Source organism: Salmo salar, chromosome 12, assembly GCF_965601325.2.
Source record: "Salmo salar chromosome 12, fSalSal1, whole genome shotgun sequence".
NCBI lineage: Eukaryota > Metazoa > Chordata > Actinopteri > Salmoniformes > Salmonidae > Salmo > Salmo salar.
The window spans coordinates 47,317,945-47,333,325 of NC_138302.1; the positions used below are offsets into that span (position 1 = coordinate 47,317,945).

Here is a 15,381-nt window from a genome sequence, read left to right on the forward strand (position 1 = left end):
ATGTAAATGTGAGATAAAGAGATAAAGGAAGAGCTCAACTCTGCTTGAGCTATTTTGTTAACTGAAGAATAAAGAGAGTCAATTGAAAGCAACTCCTGCGTAATGGAACACGCACGGTCGCGCGCGGGGATCACACTCACACTCACACTCACACACACACACACACACACACACAAATGCACTGTACAGCACTCGGCTCGTGGGGTATTGAGAACACCCTCAGGAGGAGGAACCAAGATTTTTCTATTTGCATAACATCACTTCCCTACCAGCGTCAAAGCAAACACGCTCCAGAAGGTGTATATGACACTATACGAGAAACGGCGCAATGTTTTGGATGAAAACGTACATTTAGATTTGGATGATAGCTGCCATTTCGGGTTATTCGACCATACACGAACGATTCAAGAAGTCCAAACGAACTGCGCATACAATTCTAAAATCTACAGTCATCACTTTGAAGAAGATATATGCATAGACAGTGAGAAAAGACGTGCTGTGACTTCAGCTTGACCATTGAGCGTTCCAGTTTCATCTGTGGAAGACGTTTTGCTCTAGAGTGTTGAACACACTACGTGATATGGAGAGACAACACTGTTGAAAAAAATACCGGCATTTTATTTTTCCTGACCTAGACACAAATCATGGTAAGTGGATTAATAGCATATGATTGAATGTATCATGTCATGCTGCTTTTCAAAAGTCTTATTGCCTGTTCAGAAAAGGTGTTATAGCATGTGTTCATTATGTGTGGAATTAAACGATTTTTATGAGCGCTTGAATTATCTGTAGGCCTATAGGTCAGGCTACAATGCTACAGAACAAGTTTCAATTTAACTTAAAGTAGGCCTGTATTGTTTTTGTTGTTGTCATAGTACACTATAATAAACTATACAAACAATACTTTAGCGAGGCAATGCCATATCAGCATTAGTATATTACATAATGTAACGATAATATGGGTTTGCGCTTGTGCCTATTGTATTTTTAAATCAACTCCAATCAGCAATTTTTAGCATTTTTATTTACTCTAGTTAAATTGGAATGGAATTACAGCAAATTACTATGCATTTAATGAAGTAGCCCATCAGACAATTTCAAAAACATTTCAATCCTATTTCCAATGAGTAGCCTATGTACAGTAATCTATATTTTCCTAATTTAAAACTGAAATATATTGCACTGCAGGTAAAGGCCTAACGTTACTTGACAGCCAAATATTATAATATAAAACAATAGCTATGATCTATGAGTTATGATCAATATACTTCTATGCATATTGCATACAATACCCATTGCGCCATTGTACATTATATTATAGGCTACAGTTAAGTTTCCAGGGAATCCAACTTTTACATGCACCCATAATATATTACCTAACGTTGCCTTTTTACTCTATGGCAGCAATTACAGTTTAAGGCAACATAACTTGGTTTGAGTTGTCCAGTTACTGCCTTGTAAGTTTAGAAAAATATACATTTCACAGTTAATTTCACAGTTATTCTAAATCACGTATATTTTTTTTGTGTGTGTGTGTGTGTGTGTGTGTGTGTGTGTGTGTGTGTGTGTGTTTGAGTAAAGTGTCTGTCTGTGTACTACGGGGAATGTTGGGGGAGTTTACCATTCTGTCCTACTTTTCCTTAAAGTTCTTTGTTTTCCTTAGTGGCAGTTGAATCCTTTCAACACTTGTTCTTGGCCTAAGTACTGAAGATTACACCTAAATCACGGAGGCCCTTTCCTCGCCAGGAACCTAATTAAGTCATTTAAGGGAACCACGCTAAGCATTTTTCAAAGACGGGTATTCATATTTCTCAAGGACCCCTTCATAGCTCCAATCTAAAATCGCCTCCTGTGTTTTGGTAGCCATTCCAAATACCTTTAAACACTCGTAGATCATGAGAGCTTCAGTCAGAAGTAGCCATGTCTGGATCTCTCCTTCTTGCTCTCAGCACAAAAAATAACAAAACCATTATTCGGTGTCTGAGAAATGCAGACAATGGTTCCATTGACATCTTGATCCACACTTAATAGTGCATGTGGCAAATGTTCAGTCATTGCTTGCATATGGATATTACATTTACTTGACTTGTTGAGGTGATCAAATATGCCTATCTTTCCATCAGAAAAATAAGAACGCTATTACATACCCTTATTTTATTTAAAATGAATATAATCTAGTGCTTCACACTAGTAGGCCTAACTTAATCAGTTAACTGAAGATACAATTATTCAGCTGCTTTGGCTGAAATTGTACTCAATTATGCCCTAATTCATATATATGCATGTGGTGTAGACCCAGGAAGAGTATTAGTTTTGTTTCTAACCGATTACAAAGTTTTGAGCAAATCCATCAGAATTTTACATTTTTCATGTAACTGAATGGGCAGAAAGACTGCAACCCACCATTTTGTATTTCAGCAAACAACCAAGTATTAAATCTAGTAAAATATGCCTCATATCAACTATTTTCCCCAATTTTATAAAAAATCTTTGACTTATCACCTCTCGTCCAAGTCAATTAGTTATCTGAAATATACTTGCGGAGAAAATATCAGCTCAAGCAGTATATTTTTTGTATCAATGCTGAATATAATATATACAACTGAATATAAATGATCAGGAACTTGCTCCATATCTGAATTTCTACACACACAAACAACATCTGGGAAAATTAAAAAAAGTGGACCACATACCGAAGGCAGTGTGTACTGGGGTGTGTTTGATTTAACACTCTGTTTCGTATCTTAATGATATTAGGCCCCATTTTTGGAATGGCCTTCTGCTTCGCGGGACCCTCTCCCTTCATGGTTCCTATTACTTGAGTCTAATAAATAGTGAATAAGCAGGAGCCCAAAGTCCTGGATCGAGGAGAATTTCCCATCCTGTACCGCGAGGCACCCCCTCTTAAGAAAACACAAATTAATTCAAAACTCCTCTGTAGCCAAAAGTTTGTGGAATTATACATATTTTCATAGGAAGCTCTGCTCTTCCTGACTTTATCTCCACTAATTTCATTATTTCACAGCTAGCACATTTGTCTCTCACTGGGAGTCAGGGGGCTTGAATTCTGGGACTCAGCCTGTATGGTCAACCAATCCTCTGTTCAATAGAGCCACTCGGGATAAATGCAATTGATCCACTCGGGATAAATGCAATGGCTTGGGACTGTCCTAAGTGTGTGCACTAAAGCAGCACATGCAGATATCCTGAATAAGTCAAAAGATGGTGTTTTCAAAAGGACTAGTGAACTTCACTTTATTTGCTAAATCAATCTGTCGACCAGAATATAGTATTCTCTTCTATTCACTGTTCATCAAATGCAAAGCATTTCACACTGTTTCAATAGGGTTCTCAATAATCAAATGATTTAAATTATAGCAGCATCTCACTGTTTTGGTTGTTAACCCTCAACCCAGATGTCTTAATATTTATTTAGTAGTTCATACTGTATTTATATTCTGTTCACTGGGGACAGCTAATGGCCATAAAAGCAGCAAGCTAAATGTAACATGCAGCTGTTTTGGTCACATTCACTTATCAATTTATTTCCTCTAAAAACACATTTTAAATCACGAGGCAGGTTTAATGCAACTCCGTCAAAGCATTGAACTGAACTGTGTGTAAACTTTCCATCAACAATACGCCTCTGGATTTAAGCCTTCGTTCCATAGGCTGCAACCAAAGAACTCTGACCACAACGTCCGTCTGTGGAACTATGACTTTAGATTCCACAATGAATAATTAGAACGAGAACAGCGTTTGAAATAAAACATTGAAGGAAATTGTTTCTTGGGTTTTAAATATATCTATTCCTATTCTAATTGTAAAATCAGATGATTGTTCTCCTTTAAAACCTTAGTAACACTTTACTTAAAGCTTGCAATTATATTGCCTGATGATGCAGAAATAATGCATTATAAGACTTATCATAAGCATACGACCCCCTTATAATGTCTCATAATAATCTCATAGTTATCAAAACCTCATACCTCCGTGTCTCACTGTCTCTTTGCAGTGACCATTTACCCAATAACCCCTACAATTACCATTTAATTTAGGCTTTAGAGAGAGAGGTGAATGCAATACAGGTTTACTGTAATCCTTGATTACCACGAGTAAATGGATCTATTGTGTTGGATGAATATGGGGAGTGTGAGGAGGGAACACTGAGTGAATGTGGTGAAATGAGGAAGGGAGATATGAAGGAGAGGGTGGGTCTCATTGGCTCTGCTTGAGCAGTTTGTGGAGAAGCTTCCATATTACCCCCCCCCCCCCCCCCCCCACACACACACACATATGCATGCAGAAACACACACACACACACACACAACATGCACACACACCACGCACATTTACATTTAAGTCATCCAGAGCACCTTACAAATTGGTGCATTCACCTTATGATATCCAGTGGAACAACCTCTTTACAATAGTGCATCTAAATCTTTTAGGGGGGGGGGGGGGGGGGTTAGAAGGATTACTTGATCCTATCCTAGGTATTCACATAAGGAACACACACACAATTCCTATAAATTCTACAGAACACCTTGGGAGGCAGACCAGGAGAGAGGACACACACACAAACACACCATGCTATTGTGTTCAACCTGTTCACACCTGTTGCATTACTCTTTCACAATTTCCACTAGAGCCTAACTCCAGATTTGAGGATATTCACATATTCTGCTCTGTATCGGGAATTATGACCTAGCTAAAATACATAAATCATTATTCGTTTTTATACAGTAGCTGTATCATTGACACCTGTGTTATTACATTCAGTTGCACTGGGCTGTTTACCATGGGAAAAAAACACATTCAGATCTTAAGTTTAAACTGATGAGTTTCCCCTACAGAGAGTAATTTAGCTGTTACTCCTAATGTGGTGGAATGGCAAGTTCTGTCACGTCAAGTAAACTACAGGTAAATCATTCAGCCAGGCACTAGCTAATGTTGCCACGTCTTTGGGTAATGGCTGTATGCTTCGCTCCAGTGTGTGTGTGTGTGTGTGTGTGTGTGTTTGTGTGTGTGCTGGTGAGCTCTGGGCAGCTGCTGGCAACTAGGGCGGGCGTTGTCATTGACTGTGTAGACAGAGGGGAAAGGGTGGAGGGCAGCGCTTTTTGTCCAAATGACTAATAAAGAGGCCTGCTCAGTCTGTGTGTGTGTTCCTAGGTGCCTGCCTGCCTGCCTGCTTTTTGCATGCATGTATGCCTGACTGTGTGTGTGTGCCTACCCACCCTCCCATCAGTAAACCAGATGTTTTACCTGAGAGCAGACCACCATCTGACTGGGGTCACCCACCGCTCTGGCCCACACCTCGTTTTTAAGGGGGCGTCCGGTAGGTCTGCCAGCTGTCCCTCTCCCTGACCCTTGTTCCGGGGCACTGATTCTGGGCAAGAGATGGTGGGGGTGGGTGGGGGGGTGGTAGAGGTGGAAGGGGCTGTATTAGGGGTAGATAGATAGCAAGAGAGTGGGGGGGATAAGGACAGACAGAGAGAGAGAGGGAATGAGACATAGATAAAAGAGGGAGAGAGATCCATGGTAGCTTGATTGAATGAAAGGCGGCTCGGTTACGCTGGGTAGGGGGGTGCAGACCCCCGTGCAGCTGGCATAAAAGCAGGCTTGTTGGTTGGAGTCCGCCAAGTGGAAAGGAAAAGGCCACCAAGTCTCTCAGCTAGTGTTACACACGCACGAACGTGCACACGCACACAGACACACATACACACATACACAAATGGCAACAGGTACGAGAGGGAGGGACCTTTTATGAGCTCAAAGCCACTTAATTGCCATTTTCTCTTTTCTTTTGAATGTTAAATAGAATTTTATTGGTTAATTTGTTGTTTTGATGGACAATGGAGCATAGTAGCAGCTTGTTTGAGTTGAGTACGTTTCTCACATTTATCCCTGGGTTCATTATTTCATTTTTTTTTAGATTATTTCAGTATTATTGGCCATTTCATATTATTTGTTATGCTTTTATTTAGATGTTTCTTTCAGTTAGGAATCTTTGTCTTTCCTGCAACTATCAGCATAGGCCTAGTCAGTTTGATAGTACATTACTGAGGCAAATTCAAGCTCGGAAATTAACTTAAAACTCCCTCACCTCACACATAGCCTGACTTGGCTTGGCTTGCTCCACTCAGCTGTATCCGTGGACATGTGGAGCAGGTTTTCCAAAACAGGAGATGATTTTGAGCCATAAAGGTGGCCTATATGTATTTATTTGCTTGTCCTGATCATATGGTTCAATCAATGAACACATGAATCAATAAACACATCCCATTAATATTGTTGTCATTAACACTTTCATCTTTCTGAATGTCCTACCCCACACGAACAGTGATGGTTGTCTCATAGCAGACTTGCTAATTACACTAGCAAAGATTATCTGACCATCTGACAGAATCAACTTTTTAAAAAGATTGTTCACCTCTTAAAAGAGAATTTCAATGACTTGTTGACTTAACTGGCAAAAAAAAAAGGTTAAATAAATAAATGTGCAGCATTCATGATGATTCAAGTTATTTTGAATTGAATTCCAGGAGCAGGGATTAGGACTGGGGAAACTAGGGTACACATCTAGGTACAGATCTAGGATAATATTAACCATTAGTGGGGAAGCACAAACATTACCCAAGACCAGTGTATAGGGGCTACTTCCTCCTACTGAACACACACAAACACACACACTAGAACAGAGCCCCCCGCCATGGGGGGGGACACTGGTCTTGGGTAATGTTTGTGCTTCCCCACTAATGGTTAATATTATCCTAGATCTGTACCTAGATGTGTACCCTAGTTTCCCCAGTCCTAATCCCTGCTCCTGGAATTCAATTCAAAATAACTTGAATCATCGTGAATGCTGCACATTTATTTATTTAACCTTTTTTTTTTGCCAGTTAAGTCAACAAGTCATTGAAATTCTCTTTTAAGAGGTGAACAATCTTTTTAAAAAGTTGATTCTGTCAAAAGTCAGATAATCTTTGCTAGTGTAATTAGCAAGTCTGCTATGAGACAACCATGAGACAACCATCACTGAACACACACAAACACACACACTAGAACAGAGCCCCCCCCCCCATGGCGGGGGGCATCCCCGCCATGGGGGGGGGGGGGGGGGGGGGCTCTGTTCTAGTGTGTGTGTTTGTGTGTGTTCAGTGTTCTAGTGTTAATGAAATCCCTGGGCTCTGAGGTCATCCCTGTGTAAGAGTCTTCTCTCTCAGGAGCCCATTACTGGACTCTAATCGCCCCTCACATCTGCTCACAGTCTCAGACACACAGACACACACATGCGCCGGCATGCACACACACACACACACACACACACACACAAGTGTGGCAGGCAGCCTTATTTACGAGCCATGCGGTTCAAAGGCTGCAGACGGGGTGAAGCCGCAGGCTCTGTGTGCTCTGAATGGGGACAGGCCCAGTGAGCGCGTGTGTGTGTGTGTGTGTGTGTGTGTGTCAGTTCCTAGGGTATAATATATAGAATTACATTTGAGTGTCCATGTGGAAAGTTTCCTGTGTGAATAATAATGGTAATTTTCTGTTCTATTCTATTGTGTTCTATTATATTCTATTGTGTTCTATTCTATCGTGTTCTACTGTACTCTGCTTATTCTACTCTAGTCTGTATGTGGTTTGGCTATGCAGAGCCTGAGAGGATTGTTTGGGAATGACAGTTTTGTGTTGTGTTTATATGACTCCCTTAGCAATGGCATACCCACTACAGTACACTTTGTAAACTCTCCGTGATTATGTTGTCTCAGCTGAACATTACCTTATTGCTTGTACGCACCTCTCTAGTTAAAATAAGTATTGATGCCCAATTACTCCCTAATGTACTGTAGACTACCTAGATGATGCACACCTGACTTATTACAGTACATATTTTCAGATAGGCTTATCTCTATGTACTATTCTTTACTGTTCTTAGTGTTTTTTCTATCTAATTGCTCTGTAGTTCTGTGCCAAAGGGTAGACACAAGGTCATAGAGGTTATTACTGGCAGATGGCACTAACGTCCAGAACGGAGTCTGTTTAGCCATGGCAGGACGACAATACTGAAGTCTTGTTCAGGGACCTTTGTTGAAGAGAGAGCGGGGGTCTGTCTGTGTGAGACAGTGTATTCAGTACCCCCAGGCAGTCAGTGGGGCCGAATTTAGGGTTCCAGGTGGAGGTCCATATGGTGTCATTAAGAGGTATTCAGTCACCTTCTCCACCTTGTAATGCATGTCACATGGAGCCATTATGCTGCAGGGAGAGGTCAGCTCATTTAGAGGTCATTGCCATTGTGCGACTTGCCTGCCATCCATCACACTGGCACACACGTACAGACACACGTGCACACACACACTAATCCACCCATGCATTCATGCATGGATGGATGCATGAAAGGACACGCACACACACATTTTTTCAGGCTAGACTAGATGCATATTTTAGTATAGTACCTTAGGATATACTGTACATACACATTTTTAAAACAAAAGTAACCACACTTTCATTTATTCAGGCAATGAATCATTCTGAAGGACAATTTAGAAATATCATCCATTGTCATTCCAAACGTCAGAGAGATAGATATATGTATGATGCAACACGTCATTCAATGCACCAGAATCCGATATCCGTGAAAAAAAGCCAGCTCTTGCAAAAATGAAGTCGGAAGGTGAACCAAGGCCGACCGAGGCCAATGGGGCCGTGGCCCTGTTGAGGTTTGTTTTATCTTCGGTTTCAATTGGAACCGTCCAGATCTCCTCGTGTTCCCATGCCCTTTTGCTCCGCTGCTCGGCTCCTCTGGACTCTACCAGGAAGCACCCTGCACATCACAGGGATGAGAGGGGAAGTCAGGGGGCTTGGACGGGGCTGTCACCGTTTACTTTCCCATGTTCAATTCCCCACTAGCATGGTCGGTCTGCTATGAAGTGCGTACTGCTTAGTATTATATCCTCTTTGTACAACCGTGAGTCAACAAGTGTGTTTTCCTTGTACTGTGTGGTGGGATTACTTTTTAGGCTTACGAATCAGCTGACTGGAAGAGGTCAGATTTGGGCATGATGATTCACTGCTAAGGCTTCTAGTCATTGTTTCTGGTTATTATTTTATCCCTAATGTTTATCTGGTGTTTACTGAGAAATTATATAATAGAATGGTAATGACTCAGTATGACATAATAATGACTTTAAGACATAATAATGACTTTAGGATTCAATTCAAACAAGCACTTTAGGACATAATAATGACTTTAGGATTCAATTCAAACAAGCACCGTTATGAATCATTTTATGCAAGTAGTTTGGCTCAAATAATGTATACTTTTTTGAAGTAAGCACCAAAAAGTACTCATAGTTACCAAATACTTTCTCTGAAAATACCGGGAAGATACCAGGTGAAATGGAGTTGTAAACTAAAGTGTCACCTTTCTTACAGTATATGCTTCAATGTGTCTATCCAGCCTCGCGGCTTCCCTGTCCAGTGACATCAGTCTACTATATATATATACATACAGTGCCTTAACAAAGTATTTATACCCCTTGACTTTACTTATTCCACATTTGTGAACCGTTTCAGGAAACTAGGCGTATGTCGTGGGTTACTACTTCACAGGAGAGCCGTTTGAACGTAAACCTTTTTTTATCAAAATGCGTTTTTTAGCAGAAATGCCTTCTCGAACATGTGAACTTTCATGTGCCTTAATTACAAACTTGTATGCCATTTGTAAATACGAATAAAATTGTTAAATTACGAGTGAAGTTGGTTTAGACACTGAAAAAGTAAGCAACCTTCCCGCTAGCCATGATTGGCTGAGATAATGAGTGGGCTGGACATGCCGAGAGATGAGTTTGGATTGGTCTGCCTATTTGAGCTGGTCAGTATGTCTACGTAATCCTGTCTAACGCGGCTTTAAAAAAAATGTATTGCGTAGGAAAAATGCATAAGCGTTGCTCTCCACTTTCTGGAGGACCGAGTTTTGAAATCAGTGGAATTCGAGTATGATAGCTAAGGAGATGGAAAAAACACCTGTCTCTGGATTACATCTTCAAACTAAGGGCAACCATGGCATCCGACAGGAGACGCGTCCATCCATGATGTATACGGGTAAGATAGTCTAGCTAGCTACATTTTCAGATATTACACATTTCAAATTTTGACAGAAAGTGGCTTAATTTCCAGTTAAAGTGTACTGTTAGTGAGCTAACGTTGGCTGGCTGGCTCGCTAGCTAACGTTACCTATATGATGTTATTATTCTTATCTCAGAGACATTGCTTGGCTAGTTATAGCGTAGTGTTAGCTAGCTAACATTGAATCTGGTTGGTTAGCTACCTGCAGATTCATGCAGGGTAGTAATGTCATGAGTTGGGATTATGGTTAATTGTTTAGCTAGCTAGCTAGCTACATGTCTTAACAAAAGACTCCACTATTCAAGTATCCATTTCAATAGAATGTCACTGCAACAACTGTTGATAGACGTACTAGCTGGTAAATTCGCCCTGGCTATCTACTCCGATTTCAGACCACGGGTAAGATAGTCTAGCCTGTTGTGGACAGCGGAACACCTAGCCAACAGCCAATGGAATCGCATGGCGCGAAATACAAAAACAACTAAAATACCACAATTCAATTTTCTCAAACAATCAACTATTTTACACCATTTTAAAGATAAGACTCTCGTTAATCTAACCACATTGTCCGATTTCAAAAAGGCTTTACAGCAAAAGCAAAACATTACATTATGTTAGGAGAGTACATAGACCAAAATAACAACGCCATTTTCCAAGCAAGCATATATGTCAATAAAACCCAAAACACAGCTAAATGAAGCACTAACCTTTGATGATCTTCATCAGATGACACTCCTAGGACATTATGATATACAATACATGTATGTTTTGTTCAATCAAGTTCATATTTATATCCAAAAACAGATTTTTACATTGGCGTGTGATGTTCAGAAAATGTATTCGCGGCGAGCTATTGTGACACCCGCCAAGTTCGGGGCAAACTAAACTCAGAATTAGTATTAGAAATATTGTATTACCTTTGCTGATCTTCGTCACAATCCACTCCCAGGACTGCTACTTTCACAAGAAATGTTGTTTTTGTTCCAAATAATCAATATTTATGTCCAAATACCTCCGTTTTGTTTGTGCGTTCAGGTCGCTGTAATGTACAATTTACCTTATTTTTGCACCCAAAATACGTAATACTTCCAGGTCAACTGTAATATGAATACCATTGTAAAGCACAGTTTTTCCCCTTTCCAGCAAAATCACTGACGAGACCTTCATGCTGCCCGTCTCTGTATGATTGAAGAAGGCAATCAGCTCCGTCGGGTCTTTTTGAAAATGTTGGGTGGAGAAGCGAAACCTGCTGCGTGATAGAGAAAGGGGCAGATAAGCTGTGTGGGGAAATGTCTTTTTTCACCCGATCTGTCCAACTTATCACATCTAAAATGAAAATAAACACTATAAAGAGTTCATATAATGTGTCATTACATACCTATTTGAAGGTTTGTGTAGAATTTGAATCAGGTTTTTAGGGCGGCGCTAAAGTTATCTTCAGAAGTAAACAGCAGCTGTCGCGGCTTTTGAGAGTCATGATGGCTTGCAGTGATGACACAAAAAATGAATGCATTCAGTTGTACAGTTGACTAGGTATCCCCCTTACCCTGTCCCTGTCTTGTTTTTAATCTGCGCGAGAAGCGCTACACCTCGTGGAGAGAGGCTCTACCACACAGAATGAGTTGCATTATGCATGGTGTACGTTACGTCACTTCACAATTTAACGTACAGCGTCGGAGGGGTCAGTTTTTTCAACTTTTCTCAAAAACTATCGGGCCATTACCATGTCAATCAACGCTTGAATAGAAACGTAGTTCAAGCTCCAGATTTTTGATGCCAACACAGTCGCTACAGTCCCATTAGTTTTCATTGCAGTCTCGTTTGAATGCTGTGGATGTGCAAATTTGTACAGAATGGAGTTAGTCAACAGTACGTCTTAACAAAAGACTCCACTATGCAAGTAACCATTTCGGGTGCGTTCGTAAATTCAGTTTTGCCATCTACTCCGATGAGCACTCATCTGAGTGTGCCAGAGTGCAGAATAACTGATGAATTACGAACACTCAACATCCGTTGAATATGGCCGGTGTCAGTAAACGTTGGCAAAAAAACGTAATTAAATTGTTGCCAGCAGCACAGTTACAGTCTCCAATGCTCTGGATAACATGAAAACAGCTCTGAAAGGGCAAGTAAAATGGTCAGAGTGGGGTGTTCTCTCATTTGTGTCAGGAAGTAGCAAGCAAGCTAGCCAATGTTAGCTTGGGTGCTTGACTACCGTTGGGAGGTGAGAACGATCGAATCAACCCTACTCATCGGCCAGAGCGTCCAGTGTGTGCTCTGAATTTACGAACAGACAAAAGTGTGCAAAGCTGTCATCAAGGCAAAGGGTGGCTGCTTTGAAGAATCTAAAATCTAAATATATTTTGATTTGTTTAACACTTTTTTGATTCCATATGTGTTATTTCATAGTTTTGATGTCTTCACTATTATTCTACAATGTGGAAAATAGTAAAAATAAAGAAAAACCTTTGAATGAGTAGGTGTGTCCAAACTTTTGACTGGTACTGTATATAAACACTACCGTTCAAACGTTTGGGGTGACTTAGAAATGTCATTGTTTTCAATGAAAACATACATGAAATGAGTTGCAAAATGAGTAGGAAATATAGTGAAGACGTTGACAAGGTTATAAAGAATGATTTTTAATTGAAACAATAATTGTGTCCTTCAAACTTTGCTTTCGTCAAAGAATCCTTCATTTGCAGCAATTACAGCCTTGCAGACCTTTGGCATTCTAGTTGTCAATTTGTTGAGGTAATCTGAAGAGATTTCACCTCATGCTTCCTGAAGCACCTCCCACAAGTTGGATTGGCTTGATGGGCACTTCTTACGTACCATACGGTCAAGCTGCTCCCACAACAGCTCAATAGGGTTGAGATCCGGTGACTGTGCTGGCCACTCTTTTATAAACAGAATACCAGCTGACTGCTTCTTCCCTAAATAGTTCTTGCATAGTTTGCAGCTGTGATTTGGGTCATTGTCCTGTTGTATGAGAAAATTGGCTCCAATTAAGCGCCGTCCACAGGGTATGGCATGGCGTTGCAAAATGGAGTCATAGCCTTCCTTCTTCAAGATCCCTTTTACCCTGTACAAATCTCCAACTTTAGCACCACCAAAGCACCCCCAGACCATCACATCGCCTCCACCATGCTTGACAGATGGCGTCAAGCACTCCTCCAGCATCTTTTCATTTTTTTCTGCATCTCATGAATGTTCTTCTTTGTGATCTGAACACCTCAAACTTAGATGAGTCTGTCCATAACACTTTTTTCCAATCTTCCTCTGTCCAGTATCTGTTCTTTTGCCCATCTTAATCTTTTATTTTTATTGGCCAGTCTGAGATATGGCTTTTTCTTTGCAACTCTGCCTAGAAGGCCAGCATCCTGGAGTCGCCTCTTCACGGTTGATGTTGAGATTGGTGTTTTGCGGGTACTATTTAATGAAGCTGCCAGTTGAGGACTTGTGAGGCGTCTGTTACTCAAACTTAACACTAATGTACTTGTCCTCTTGCTCAGTTTTGCACCAGGGCCTCCCACTCCTCTTTCTATTCTGGTTAGAGCCAGTTTGCGCTGTTCTGTGAAGGGAGTAGTACATAGCATTGTACGATATCTTCAGTTTCTTGGCAATTTCTCACATAGAATAGCCTTCATTTCTCAGAACAAGAATAGACTGACGAGTTTCAGAAGAAAGTTATTTGTTTCTGGCCATTTTGAGCCAGTAATTGAACCCAAAACACTGATGCTCCAACTGTTAAGATGACGTCCGAGAGGATAGCAGATGTTTTACGTGCCCCCATTTGATTGTGTTTTTTTGTTCGTTTATTTGCGTTGTTTGTAACTTATTGTTTAAGTTATTTACCTACCGTCTCTTATGACCAAAAATAACGTCTAGACATCAGGACTGCGATTACTCACCACGGACTAGCAGAATCCTCTTTTTCCTTTCACGACTCTGATGAGCCCGATGTGAAGGATACACTACTTCCTCTGGAACAGGCCCCGATCCCTGTGATCTGTTTGAAGAGGAGGCGGGGAAAGAGGGGGTGAAGGTCGGGCTGCATCCTGAGAATTTGTAGGCGATCAAATAAATCCCCACTTCCCTCCATTCTGCTTGCAAACGTGCAATCTTTGGACAATAAAATTGATGAGTTCCGCGGCAGATATAACAACCAATGGGATATTAAAAACTGTACATCTTATGCTTCACGGAGTCGTGGCTGAACGACGACAACATCAACATACAGCTGGCTGGTTATACGATGTACCGGCAGGATAGAACATCGGTGTCTGGTAAGACAAGGGGCGGCGATCTATGTATTTTTGTAAACAACAGCTGGTGCACAATATCTAAGGAAGTCTCGAGCTATTACTCACCTGAGGTAGAGTATCTCATGATAAGCTTTAGACCACACTACCTACCGAGAGAGTTTTCAGCTGTATTCTTTGTAGCTGTTTACATACCACCACAGTCAGAGGCTGGCACTAAGACAGCACTGAATGAGCAATATTCTGCAATAAGCAAAAAAGAAAACGCTCACCAGAGGTGGTGCTCCTAGTAGCCGGGGACTTTAATGCAGGGAAACTTAAATCCGTTTTACCAAATTTCTATCAGCATGTTAAATGTGCAACCAGAGGAAAAATAACTCTGGACCACCTATACCCCACACACAGAGACGCATACAAAGCTCTCCCTTGCCCTCCATTTGGCAAATCTGACCATAATTCTATCCTCCTGATTCCTGCCTACAAGCTAAAATTAAAGCAGGAAGCACCAGTGACTAGATCAATAAAAAAGTGGTCAGAGGAAGCAGATGCTAAGCTACAGGACTGTTTTGTTAGCACAGACTGGAATATGTTCCAGGATTCCTCGGATGGTATTGAGGAGTACACCACATCAGTCATTTGCTTCATCAATAGGTGCATTGATGACGTCGTCCCCACAGTGACCGTACGTACATACCCCAACCAGAAGCACAGGCAGCATCCGCACTGAGCTAAAGGCTAGAGCTGCCACGTTCAAGGAGTGGGACTCTAACACAGAAGCTTATAAGAAATTCCGCTATGCCCTCCGACGAACCATCAAACAGGCAAAGCATCAAGATCAAATCGTACTACACCGGCTCTGATGCTGGTCGGATGTGGCAGGGCTTGCAAACCATTACAGACTGCAAAAGGAAGCACAGCCGAGAGCTGCCCAGTGACATAAGCCTATCAGATGAGCTAAACTACTTCTATGCTCGCTTTGAGGCAAATA

The 15,381-nt window shown here is 41.1% G+C and overlaps 1 protein-coding gene across 1 annotated transcript in view; it reads left to right on the forward strand.

Annotated features, from left to right (window-relative positions):
• Window positions 1-249: 249 nt before the first annotated feature.
• Window positions 250-15,381, forward strand: part of LOC106565282 (protein phosphatase EYA2) — a 74,341-nt gene continuing 59,209 nt past the window's right edge. The window contains exon 1 of the mRNA XM_014132221.3: window positions 250-647. The gene's annotated coding sequence lies outside the window, so the exon portion shown is untranslated. The remainder of the gene's footprint in view (window positions 648-15,381) is intronic.